This window comes from Humulus lupulus, chromosome 5, assembly GCF_963169125.1.
Source record: "Humulus lupulus chromosome 5, drHumLupu1.1, whole genome shotgun sequence".
Lineage (NCBI taxonomy): Eukaryota > Viridiplantae > Streptophyta > Magnoliopsida > Rosales > Cannabaceae > Humulus > Humulus lupulus.
The window spans coordinates 209677831-209691294 of NC_084797.1; the positions used below are offsets into that span (position 1 = coordinate 209677831).

At 34.1% G+C, this 13464-nt stretch overlaps 1 long non-coding RNA gene across 1 annotated transcript; it reads right to left on the reverse strand.

The window, feature by feature from the left end:
* Nucleotides 1-12944: 12944 nt before the first annotated feature.
* LOC133833953 (uncharacterized) lies at nucleotides 12945-13227 on the reverse strand. The gene is made up of 2 exons (XR_009893228.1): nucleotides 13078-13227; nucleotides 12945-13003 (listed from the first exon to the last, which is right to left on the reverse strand). It is a non-coding gene; the product is annotated as an uncharacterized LOC133833953 (long non-coding RNA).
* Nucleotides 13228-13464: the final 237 nt, after the last annotated feature.

The window sequence follows — 13464 nt, forward strand, 5'->3', positions numbered from 1 at the left end:
AGGAACATTCGAGGAATTAGCGAGAATTGGGAGCAAAATGACCCTTTTACCCCTAGGGGCCACTTGAGGAATTAGTAACCATAGGAGGGGCAAAATAGTATTTTCTTGGAGAGGATATATTCAGAGTTTTGTTTGGAATATAACTGAAGGCTGTAGAAATATTGAAGAAAGAAGCATAAAACACTCACTCCTCTCTCACGTTCTCTTCTCTCTCTCACTCTCCATCAAGGGAGCTTGAAGCTAAGGAACAGAGGAGCCTAGGCTAGGCTTTGGGGCTGTGATTTTTGAAGTAACTGAAGGAGAATTAAGCGAGAATTGGGACTAGAAATCAGAGGAAAATTCAGAGTTTTGAGCTGAGTTGGTGTGAGGATTCAGGTGGAAAATTGAGCTCCCAAATTGAGGTAAGGATTGTGGTTTTCATCTTTGAAGTATTGGTAGATTTTCTTGGTATAATTAGTAGATGATCTTGGTTTAATTATGTGGAATTGAGCTGAGTATTTTGAAGCTTAGAGTAGGTTCAATTATGGGATTTTGAGTGTTGAATTCTGGTTGAATTGAGAGGGTAATTGAAGTGTAATTGCTGAGGTTTTGGGGTGTCTAAATTGGTAGTTTAATCTTGAATACGTAACTTGTTTGGTGTTGAATTGAAGGGATAAGTGGGGAAAAATTCTGGGTTGACGGCTTAATGTTCTTGGCTAGCAAGAAGAAGAGAAAACGCAGGTTTTCTCTGGGTCGATGAGGGGCGTCGCGACCTAGCCCGAGGGGCGCCGCGGCGCGTGTGGCCCTTCAGGCCTAGGTTGCTCTCTAACTTGGGGCAAGTCATGACCCGCATGAGAATTTCAGCATTAGAATTTTTTCAAGACAGTTAGGGCTCGGGGGTTTGAACCAAGGTGCTCGGATAATTTCTACTACATGGTTTAGTAGAAATTGAGGTCCCGAAGGCTAGTTTCTGTCTCCTAGGTATTTTATTTCTGATTGGAAGTTGATGGAAATCAATTGTGACGTCCCTAAGGTAGGGTACGTCTGCCACATACTCGTAATTCCAGGGTTTACGAGTATGTTAGGCACTTGACCAAATGAATTAAATAAAATGATACTAAGAAATACATAAAAATTTAAAACTCTTATATAAACTTATTAATAGAAATTATTACACGTATGAATACTTTAAGTTTAATGTAGCAATATGAAAAACCCTAAACCACTATTGCATTGCTACTGAGTCCGTGCTCCACAAGTTTCTCAACATCTAAAGCCACACCTGGAAAAATGTTGGAAAATAACATAATGAGCTAACGCTCAGTAAGTAAATCTCTTGCATACACATACACATGAATGTTGTGAGTTTGAAGTTCACATATACTCATATGCTAACTTATAATACTTATGCATTTCATTTATTGATGGAGCACTTTTAAACATTACTTTTGTGCTTTTTCTCTTTTTTACTTTCACATTATTATGGGATGTGCACACTGTTCTGTTGGGGTTTTATGCCCTAATTAAAACCCAAATTCTTTGTAATCTCATTTATTATCAATAAAAGAATAGAAATAATTTTTTGACTTGGTCAATCACTTTGCTCACATGTTTTATTTTCATGATTATTTGTTTAATATAAACTTCTATTAAATCCCGAGCATATAGCTAATCTTATTTATAGCGACGTCATCACAGTGGAATATAAATTTGATTATATGTTCAAAATACGTTAGTCCTAAGATTAGTCAGTGCACATGATTTACACTAACTTGCCAATCTACGATATGATCTACTTACACATTACAGTGTTATGTTCTTTCCAGAACATTAGCAAAGTAGATAAGATCAGATGTATTTGTTACATTGGACAGGACCGATATTGACAGTTGATAAGATAAGTAAACATACCATTATTATCTATTCTAGTCATATCATATAGTTGACCATAGATCAATTCAATCTCAATTCTGAGTGGTTAGTATTGTAACTGATTGTATTATTTGAGTTCTTTGACTTGTTCGTTACCAGCTTACCCTACGTACTATCCCATACTGACATCTTGGGAACTCGGTAGTATAATTGAGTGGGAGTGTAAATCATAGATATGAACATCTATAGCTTCTGATGAATAAGTGAAACGATGGTTTCCTTTTAGTTTGGTTCAAGGTGTTAAATGATAGAGATCTCATTTCAATAATTAAATTAGTTTACTGAAATATCATTTACAAGGAACTGAGTGTTTTAAGGATAAAATACAATGAGGGGTAAAACTGTATTTTAGTCCTATCTCATTGTAGACCGTCTATAGAGGATTGAGTGACATTTATGGTTGTAACAATGGATTATTAATAGTGTATCTATATTTGTTATAGAACGTTCTATGAATTCAATAGTGTAATTCCGAGTCTATAGTGGAGTCACGAGGAATTAATAAGTTAGTAAATTTATTTGTTAGATTTATGATAACTTATTGGAGCTTGATTTCATAGGCCCATGGTCCCCATTGTACCTTAGATAAAATCATCTAGATAGCCTCAATTAATTGATTTAATTATCAAAGTTGACCAGGTCAATTTTGGATAGTTTCACAGAGTTGTGTAATTTTGAGAAGAAAAGAGAAATTATGGCAGATTTATTAATTAAGATAAATTGGTATCTAAATTAATAAAGAAGTTTAAATCAATGTTCAAATTATAAATAATTAATTTGATAAAGGATATAAATAATTATTTAATTAATTAAATCAATAGAAAATAATACAGGCCTTGATTTTAAGTCCAATGGGCTTATAATCAAATGGGAAATTTCACGGGCCTATAGCCCATGATAATTTCAACCTAGGGCTTCAAAATGACTATTATTTTATTGATTTTTTAATTAATTTAAATGACCTAATTAAGCCTATAAAAGGAGTGCTTAGAGAGAAGTCAAAACACAAGTTTAATCATTGGTTTTCTGATAGTTTTAGATTCTCTCTAAACACAAGTCCTTTTCTAAGCCTCTTTGTTATTTTCTCTTCTTCTCTCTATATCTATCTCAGGTGTTGAGTATTGCCCACACTATTCTAGGTGGTTCTAAGGATACATTGGAAGATTGTGAAGAGAATAGAAGATCGATTCAGTTTCTTGATAATACTCTGTGACAGAGAAGATACAAGAGTTAGAAAAACTGAAGGAGGGACTCTTTAATTCTGCTGCGTATACTGTAAGTATTCTATTCTTTGTTTCTCTTTGAATTCAATTTTAGAAACATGTTTTAGGCTATCTCGTATTAATTTGTTTAATATTAGATATACATGAAAATAAATAAAGATCCTGTATAAGCTAATCTAACATGTTCGATTGAGCCAATGCCTGTAGGGCTTGTTGCAAATATAATACAAAATCCCATGGGTTCTCCATCGGCTAGCCATCATCGCAGCTGGGCTCATCGTATTACTCATTTCATTGTTGCCATAGCTGCCATACTTATTACACATATAAATGGAGGAGAAAGACGGGAACATGGCAAACATATCTGAATGGTGAACTCTGACCTAGCCCACACTAGTGGGCAGCCACTATAAGTCTTATAGACCTCCGTTTTCTTTACTGAACTTACTTGATTATTTCATCGAAACAGTGGCACCCTTTTTAAACATCTTATTATCACTTTGCTTAAGCATTGTGTCATTAAATTGTTTAACTTTACATAAAACTTTTCAAGTCATTTCATAACTTTTCTCATATTCTTTTGCATGGTCTTATATCACATAATAATGCACCATATAACTGAACATGCCATGCATACATGCTGATGCTGAAATGCCAATGTTTATGTTCATGATTCATGTGTGATGACATTTAGTCAAGGCACTATATCACATCACATACAACTCAAAATATCTTTAGTCATAATATAAGAAGCTTTAGGTTAGTGGTGTTGTTATACCTTAATGTAGAGCTATGGCTCAGGTCTAAGGTTTCCAGCCTAAAAACTTAAAGGCTTCCTATATCATAACATGTAACAAAATCATGAACATAGAAGGTAGTCCACATATTCATCCACATGAGAACACATACTTGCACATAACTCAGATCAAGCTTAACCAATTAAGACAACTTTCACATATCACGAAATTCATATATTATATATCATATATTCCATTATTATATACATACCACACATAACTCATATAATCATTCATCACATACTCATCATAGTCAGTTGCTCGTTCGCCATGGCCGAGGGATAGTACAGGGACAGGAAAACCCTAAATGCTTATTTTTCCATTAGAGTGGCTTGTGATTGTATATGACTTTTCAAATTTTGTAAACTGTCCTTTAAACCCAATTTTTGGGATCCAATGTAACAAACGTTTATTTAAATAAAATTTATCTATTTATGACCAAAATATTTTAACCCTTACTTGATTATGTTTCTAGTGTCACATTTTTTACTAAATGACTTGATTAGCAAGTCTTACACCTTTATAAACACACAGTGTAACAATCTTGGTTATCTAGGGTGTTACACTGTATCTGTGGAGTACTTATCCAATCCATGAATCGTTGAGGCAGAGGTTAACATGATCAAGAACCCCAAATTGTCATTGGTTGACCCAATTATAAAATACCTAAGGATGGAACTCTACTGACAGACAAGAGAGAAGCTCGGGGGGTAGCATATAAATCGCCCGGTACACCCTAGTAGATGGATTCTTGTACAAGAGAGGGTTTTCTGTCCCACTCTTACGGTGTGTCGGTGAAGAGGAAGCAATGAAACTTCTGTATGAAATACACGAGGGCGAGTGCGACAACCATGAGACAAGGGTACTACTGGCCCTCTATGGAGAAGGATGCTAACGACTTTGCAAGAAAGTGTGACAAATGCCAGAGACACACAAACTACTCCCAAAAGCCCCAAAATGAGCGAATTAGCCTGACCAGCGCTTGGCCTATGCTATTTGGGGAATATACCTGATTGGCACCCTTTTGGTAGGTAGAGGATGGGACAAGTACGCAGTTATAGCGGTAGATTACTTCTCCAAGTGGGTTGAAGCAGAACCTCTGGTCAAAATAACGACCAAGCAGATCACCACCTTTGTCAACATGTCCATCGTCTGCAGATTGGAGTGCCTTTCAAAATCATTTCTGACAATGGCACCAAGTTAGAGCGAGAAACGTTCGAGGGGTACTGTAAGGAGAAAGGAATAAGGAGAAGCTTCTCAGCTGTGGTACATCCGCAAGCCAATGGGAAAGTGGAGGCCATTAACAAGGTTCTCAAGAAGAACCTAAAACAAGTCTAGAAAAACTAAAGGAATCCTAAGTCGATGAACTGCACAATGTGCTTTATGCCTATAGGACCACGCCACACTCGACTACTGGGGTGACCCCTTTTTGCCTTAGCATATGAATGCGAGGCTGTCCTCCTAATTGAGATAAAGATTAACTCTTTCAGGGTACAGGCATATGAGGACCAAGTCAACCATACGGCAATGGCTGGAAATTTAGACTTGTTGGAAGAAAGAAGAGAAAAGGCACAACTAAGAGTGGCAACATACCAACAATGAGCAGCGAGGTACCACAACTCCAGGGTGCGAGAAAGAATGTTCAAAGTAGGAGACTTAGTGATGAGAAAAGTACTTCCCAACACGCGAGACCCAGGGGTAGGTGTACAAGGGGTGAATTTGGAAGGACCCTACCAAGTCCCCTAGTGGATACCGCCAAACACTTACAAACTAGCACGCCTGGATGATACTGTAGTACCCCGAGCATGGAATACGGAACACCTTAAGAAATACTACCAGTCAGACTTTCGTATCCAATGAAAAGATATCTTTGTTTATGTTATGCTATCTTTAGTAGATAAGAATCAAAGAGGTTGCCCAAATAACCTCACAGCAGGTGTAATCATTTTATATATATATCTTTGTAATCTGCCTACTATAAATAAAAGTACACTACAAGAAAAAATGCTTTTAATAAGACCAAAAATGTGTTATCAAAACATACCATAACACTTTTTGACGTGTTAAAACCGACTATGTTATCATAGGTCAGGGTACTTTACATAACACTTTATCATTGTTATACAGATGTGTTATTATACTGTCAACGACAACACACTTTCTGTGTTATTTTAATAAATAGATAAGTGTTTAATTATATTATTTATATTTGATTATATAACACATTTCAATACTTATAAATTTGTGTTATACTACAACTTTAGTATAACACATTTTTTGTGTTATACTACACTTTAGTATAACACAGTTTTTGTGTTCTATAATGAAGTTTGCATAATAAAATTCTTTACTTATAAAAAATGTTGTCCGCGTTTTTGGCCAACGACGTGAGAATGTAAAAAAATGATAAAACCTTCAAGAGAAAATAAACAACACAGACGATTTTATAGTGGTTCAGCCCCAATGTGATGGTAATAGCCTAATCCACTTAGAGTTATGATTATATATCTACAGTCAAGATCAGATGAGCCTGAGTCAACTGAGTTTCTTCAGTGTAGATTCAAAGAATACAAAAATTCTCTCAAATACAAGTACTTTCTCTCTCTAGAAAATTCAGATCAAAAGTTCAGAATTCAAAAGTCCCTTTCTGATGCCATAAGCCTTCTATTTATAGGCTTAGGATCGCATAGATGATATCCCCCATAATCGAGATATTTTATTATTCTCATGATATTTAAATTACAACAATATTCAAAATGTAACAATACACAATATTCGGGGGATAAGTTGAGAGATTCCCGTGTATGCCAAGACCAATTCTTGTTGAAGTCGTTTGTGGGAATCTTGACTTAGCCCTGCTCTATCTAGTTGATCCATATCACCTTCAGTCTGGTCGGCCATACCTTTACTGGGCAGTCATGCACTTGACTGGGCAGACATGCACTTAACTGGGCAGACATGCACTTAGCTGGTCGGACATGGTCATGACCGATCGGCCAAGTTCATGCCTGGTCAGAAAAAATCATGCCTGGGCAGGCAAGGTCATGCCTGGGCAGACAAGGTCATTCCTGGGCAGACAAGGTCATTCCTGGGCAGACAAACACGTGACTGGTCAGACAAGGTCATGCCTGGTCGGTCATGACACTTCTCAAGCCAGATCACTTTATCACAACTCTGAGGAGCCAATATATTTATTGACAATTAATGTGTCGTTTACGGACCATGCACTACCACTTGTCACCTCTATTTCCACGTCATCGATCTCCAATTTTTGGGGATAACAAAATGTGTTATTGTAATAGATATTATAACACATTTTTTTGTATTATTTTAATATTTAGATAAGTTTAAATTCTCATTATATATTCATTTATATAACATTAATTTATTCTATTATATTTTATTTTTTATTTATATAATTAAAATTAGCTTTCTAATATATACTAGCATCATCAAATGAACTTGATTTTCAAATAACAAAAAGTAAAAATATTCAACATTGTATTAATAATCCACAAATTAGTTTAAAACATTCAACACTGTCATCAACAACAAAATGTTCTTTAAGTATTCAAGTAGTCTTAAATATTCAACATATTGAAAAGTTACTACTTTCAGCACAAAATATTCTACAGCTGCCCAACACAAAGCATTCAAAATTAAGTATCCTTTTCTATTTCTCTTGTCACATCTGCAAAATAAACAAAGTAATATTTTATTGTTATTATCTAGCATCACAAATTACTTCAAGAAAAATGCTATGAAAATTATTTCCAAATGAGGACACCACATACAAAATGATGAATTCACAACTACACCAAAGCAAACAAAGAAACCAAACACTAAATTATAAGACATTGGTTCTTTTTTGAGTATGAAAATGTACCTCTTGGAATAACTTTTTTAGAAGGCCATGCAACTCTGAAACCAACTACTTCTTGTATTGTAAGCATCGAATTATTAGGACGAAATAAGTAAGATACTGGTACAATATCAGCATCAACCCATACTCGCATAAAGTATGGTCCAAGAGGCTTTCCATGTATAGTTAACTTTGGATCACTAGAATCCCAACGACCTTCAGCAACAATTACATCTGCCCAGTCAAGCAAGTAGCAAGCATTCTTCGCTTCTGTAAAGTTATGTCTTTTTTCTAGTGCAATACTCTACCAAATTTATTTTAAAGACAATATATTAGTTTTTGTATTTGTTCTTCTAAAATGAATCATTAAAACAATTACAACTTTGATAATTTACCTTAGGGGAATGAATATTGTTTGACTGCGGTACATTGCGAGACTGTCCTTCGCTTGGTGTCATTTTACCACCAACCTAAATATAAAACCAAGATAAGTTTCATTGGAAGAAAAGAAAACTAAGGTTTATAAGTGCAAGATAGAATTACCACCAAGTGTTCTTTAAGTAGATTCATCATTTCAGTCATTTTGAACTGTTTTCAATTATGTTATTGACAAACAAGCGGGCGAGGCGCCCCAAATTGGGACTGCTCTATATTAGGCAACATATTAATAAATTATGTTGGAAAATCTATCTTTTGCAATAAGTACTTGTTAATATAGACTAAATTAGTTGCTAGTTTTTCTCACAACCACAACGTATTATGCAAAACAAGGCATAACATATATCTTTAAAGGTAATTCATTAATAGTTAATATAGACCAAATCTGCTACAGGTAAAACAAAATGACTTATGAATATATTCTACATGTCTAGCTTGGAGAGCTATTTCCATAAGATCCCTTGTGATCCAAATTAAAGGAAAAATATATACTAGGGAAAGGGGATGAACAAGCATTGTAACTCTCAATAAAAAAACAAGTAGAATTTCGAAAAAAATCAAAAAGAAAGAAATTAGATTAACAAAAGATTCAGATAAAAAAAAAGTGTTTGGGAACCTATCAATAAATTATGTTGGGAAATCTATCAATGAAAATGGACACGAAATTATTATATCAAGATAGCTAATTAAGGAGTATGTACTGCTACTTAAAAGAAACCATTATATAAATATACCGGCAACTTAAGAAAAATACCATTGACAAAAAGCAGTGTGTACTACTACTTTTACTCATCAAACTTAGAAAGATAGTGTTTAAGTGTACTAGTACTTTCTTATGCTTATCAACCTTCACACCTATTAAGTGAGTCTCAGATTTACTTTCACCAGAGCCACTATAGAAAAGGCCCACGTAGTAAACTGCTTAGATTACTAAGAAATAACCCCCCAACAATAGAAAACAATAACAATTTCAATGAAAGGTTCACAAAACTCTATACCATAGTCTGGTCACGTAAGGAATTGGCAACAAATGCAATTTGAATTGTTCAAAAATTAGCATGGTTCAACAATCAGGTGTATCAATATAGTGTAAATCACTGCTCCATTGATAGTGAAATCAAAACAGACAAAGTGTTTGCTGAACAATAATATGCATAAATAAGCATGTCTGATCTATATGGAAAAAAAAAGAATCAAATTATCTATGAAAGGTCTAATACCAAACACTACTACTCTCATGAGACCCTTTAAATTTTAAGTGAGGTGCAAGGATTCAATAATATTTGGAAAGAGAATTTCCCATCATCAAATGTTCCTGTTGGAAGAGTACAAAAGTCCTTTGGAAATTTGGAAAGCAATAACGTATCAAGTTAATGTTACCTTCATCATCAAATAATGATATCAAGATTACCAAACAGACACACACTGATATCCTCCCATGGACATGGAAAACACTAGAACACATTAGAAGATATAAATGGTGTGAACTAGCAGTTTTGATAAGGATAAACATCCTTACTTTGATATAAAACACTTAATTAATTATGAGAAGGAGCAGCCAAAAGAATTATAAAAAAAAAAAAGAGGGAAAACAAAAACAATGGATTCTAGACACGTCTCATAATAATTGGACCTTTTTATTAAACTTCATGGAGACAAGATTGTCACAATAAAATTGTCTAGCAACATTTTGATCTCATTTTCTTATATCTACCAATATGATAAATTATAAGCTTTTGTAACTATTCTCTCGAAACAGCACCACATTCAAAGCATCTTTCTTTGTAATTAAATTAACACTAATCTGACACCAATAATAGACACCTCAAGAAAATAATTGATTAAGGTTGCAAATGCAGAAATCTTTTGTTGAACCCCAAAAAATGGATTATCATTATTGTTATTATGAATTTGTCACTAACCACCTCTCTCACATAGAAATATTTGTCTATTTGAAAAAGGGTATCTTTCCAAACATGAACTCCACTACATTACCCTTTTTTTCCATTCACTAATATACTTTTTATAAGTAGGTGAGATTATATATACACAACTTTTTGATTCAATGGGCCTAGTCAGAATCTCACCACTGCCAACCTGGTATTCTTTTCATGTTCTTTAGTATTATTTAAAATAGCAAAAAACAAATAGTAAAATATTTTAAAGAGTTAGTTCTAACTTTTACCTTCTAGCTTCTATAACCTTTGCTAAATTGATTTTCAGCTCTGTTAGGGTAAAAATAAAAAAAATTAAAAAGAGGAATAGAAACTTTTGTTTTGGGGGTAATCTCTGAAAATTACAGAGGCCAAAAAAATATGACAGAAGCCTTTGGCATGCCTTAGTAATCAATTGTGTCATTATCTAGATGGTATCATCATAGGAAGGAGGACCATCACACTATTCTACATAGTATCATCAACATTCCTTTGTGATTAAATAATAGCATTTCATATTTCCAAACAGGCCCCCCTATGTGATCGCTGCCACCACACACACATTAGAGTACTTAAGAGAAAATGAATTGGATAAAATGATATCTGTAAATGTACCAGAGATATGGGACTTTATTATTTATAGCTGAATAGTACAAAGATACAAAGAGAGGGAAAAAGGAGTTGGAAACCAAGAAGTGATTAACAGAAAACTAACCACACTAATCAACTAACTATAGCTGAACCAATATTACTGTTAGAGCTAACTAACTACAGTGTCGTTGAGGAGCTCTGGACCTAAATACTTTATTTGTAGTGTTGTTGGTCATTGTGATTTGGGTCAAAAACTCACTATTATTGTTTCTTAATTTACACAATATGTAACTGTAATTTTTTTGACATTGAGCATAATAATAATATGTGATTTTCTGTTTAAAAAAAAATGGTCGGGCTACCAATTCTTTGATGTCATTGTCGAATCCAATGATGCTTGTTCAACAATGACAATGGTTATGGAGGGACCTGTAGTGGAGGACTTCCTAAACTAAAGTGATAACTTAACACTGACTTAACTTACAAGGTCAAATCAGAGAACACAAAAAAAAAAAAATCAATACATACTTACAGTAAAACAAAAAAATAGAAACATAAGTAAGATAATTGAGAACAACATTTTACAGTTATGTCATGTCTCATGTATTATTAACAGATACCTAAATACAAGAGCCAATTATAGTGATAGCTGAAGGTATACTGTTGAGCTCCTTTTCCAACCTCAATCTAATAATTAGTGGAGCAATTTTTCCCCATACCAACATTTTCTATAGCAACATAATTTAAAACAAAATAAAATTAATAATTTGAGTAAATTAGTAAAAATATAAACAATTAAGCAGATCTTTCTTTTCTTTTTCCATTTTCTTTCTCTCCACCAATTCTTTTGCATCCCTCTAATTTTTATCATTGAGCAATTTTACTAGAATTGCATTAATTGCAGAATGTTGGTTTGGCCTGTTCAATTCATAATTAAAAATTATTAATTTCAGTTCAATTACATGTGCTAAAATATTTTGTTACCAAGACTAAGCAAAGTCTAACACCAAGAGAAAACTCTAATATTAGACATTTACCAAAATAATACGACAAATTAGTAATAGAATAAATCAAGTGGAAACTTTTTTATTGTATAATCATAAGGAAAAAAAGGGACTTTCTTTCATTACCTAAGTGTGTAAGCTCTGGTGAGAACCATCTATTGGCTTCCTGCATGAAATGATTTCTAATAGAAAAACTCCAAAGGCAAACACATCTGTTTTCTCATCCACAATTCCATACATATAGTACTCAAGAGCTAAGTGCCTGTATAAACAATGTTAACATTTCATTTAATCCTTTAGTTGTACCAAAAAAATAACTTTTGAAAAAATGTCAGATAAAGTGTTCTTGTTTGGTACCCAATTGCCCCTTCTATAGGAGCAATTGAATGATGAGTCCACTGAGATGGAAGCCATTTTGCTAGTCCAAAATCAGATATCTGAAAAAACATAAAAGATACAACAAAATTAACATAAGGGTGGGTATATGTGATAATGATAATGAAATTGATAAGAAAGAAGAAGAAGAAGAATATGCAAAATTTACCAGTGGTTCAAACTCTGTAGTCAAAAGATGACTTAATGTCTCTATGGATTATCCTTCTCTGACAGTCATTGTGCAAATAATGGAGGCCTCTGGCTGTACCAATGGCTATGTTTTTACCACAATAAACTCATGTCTGATAAATAGGGAAATGTAGCTGTTCGTTAGGTTCAATCATCATAAAGCTAAACCACAATCAAAGAGAGAAGAACGTTGAATGACATTCATGATCTGATATCATTCAAAGATACCATGCAATTCTAGATTATGCTTAATAAAGACAAGTAGCATGGGTTTGTGTCAACAATTAATCTTTCCTGAGTTCCATATGTTCACGTCGTATACCATCAGCATTAAGGACGACAATTTCAACCCTGTCTCCAGTGTATATATCTCTCTCAGTTGCAGCAAAAAAAACTGTTTTCACCAAATCAATTGCTTCTGCTTCAAAAAGTGGAGTGACATCATCCTGTCATTGCAAAGGATTTGTGGATCAGACAAAGGCAGAGTAAGGACCATTTATGAATGGGTAATATAAACTTGAGGTCAAAGATTATACCTGAGCAGGCAATAGAAAAAGGCTGGGAGCCTTTAGACACTTATCCAAAACAGGCACGATAAGTGTTGAACCAGAACCTTGAGAGCTATATCCAACCTTCTCGTAGGAACCAACAACATCGTATGTGAAGACACAACCCTTGCCTATTGAAATCAATACATCTAATTAGCATGCAGAAATGTCATCAAACAGGCAACACTAGAGTTTTATCGATTACCTTCGTTATCGAGACCACCTAAAACATTGAATGAGTAGTAAGGAAAGAAACGTTTGTAGTAGAGAGTGTTTGACAGCAATTGGGCCATAGCAGGGCAGCTCATTTGTTTGTTTTGTTGATGTTGATAAATTTGATGAAATATGATATAAGTTATAAATAGATGAAAACGAAAAGGAAGGTAGCTACCTAGAGGGTCAATCAAATACCTCACACCCACTCATGAAAGTATTTTAAAGTGTGCATATATCTTATAGTTTATTCAACTTGGTATTACTACTTGAAGCCTCACCAAATGTTTAGCATCCAATTGCTTCTGTAAAGCTCTCACATCAGCTTGAAAACCAGATGAAGCCATCACGAATTTATCAGCTCTGTGAGTTTAAGATA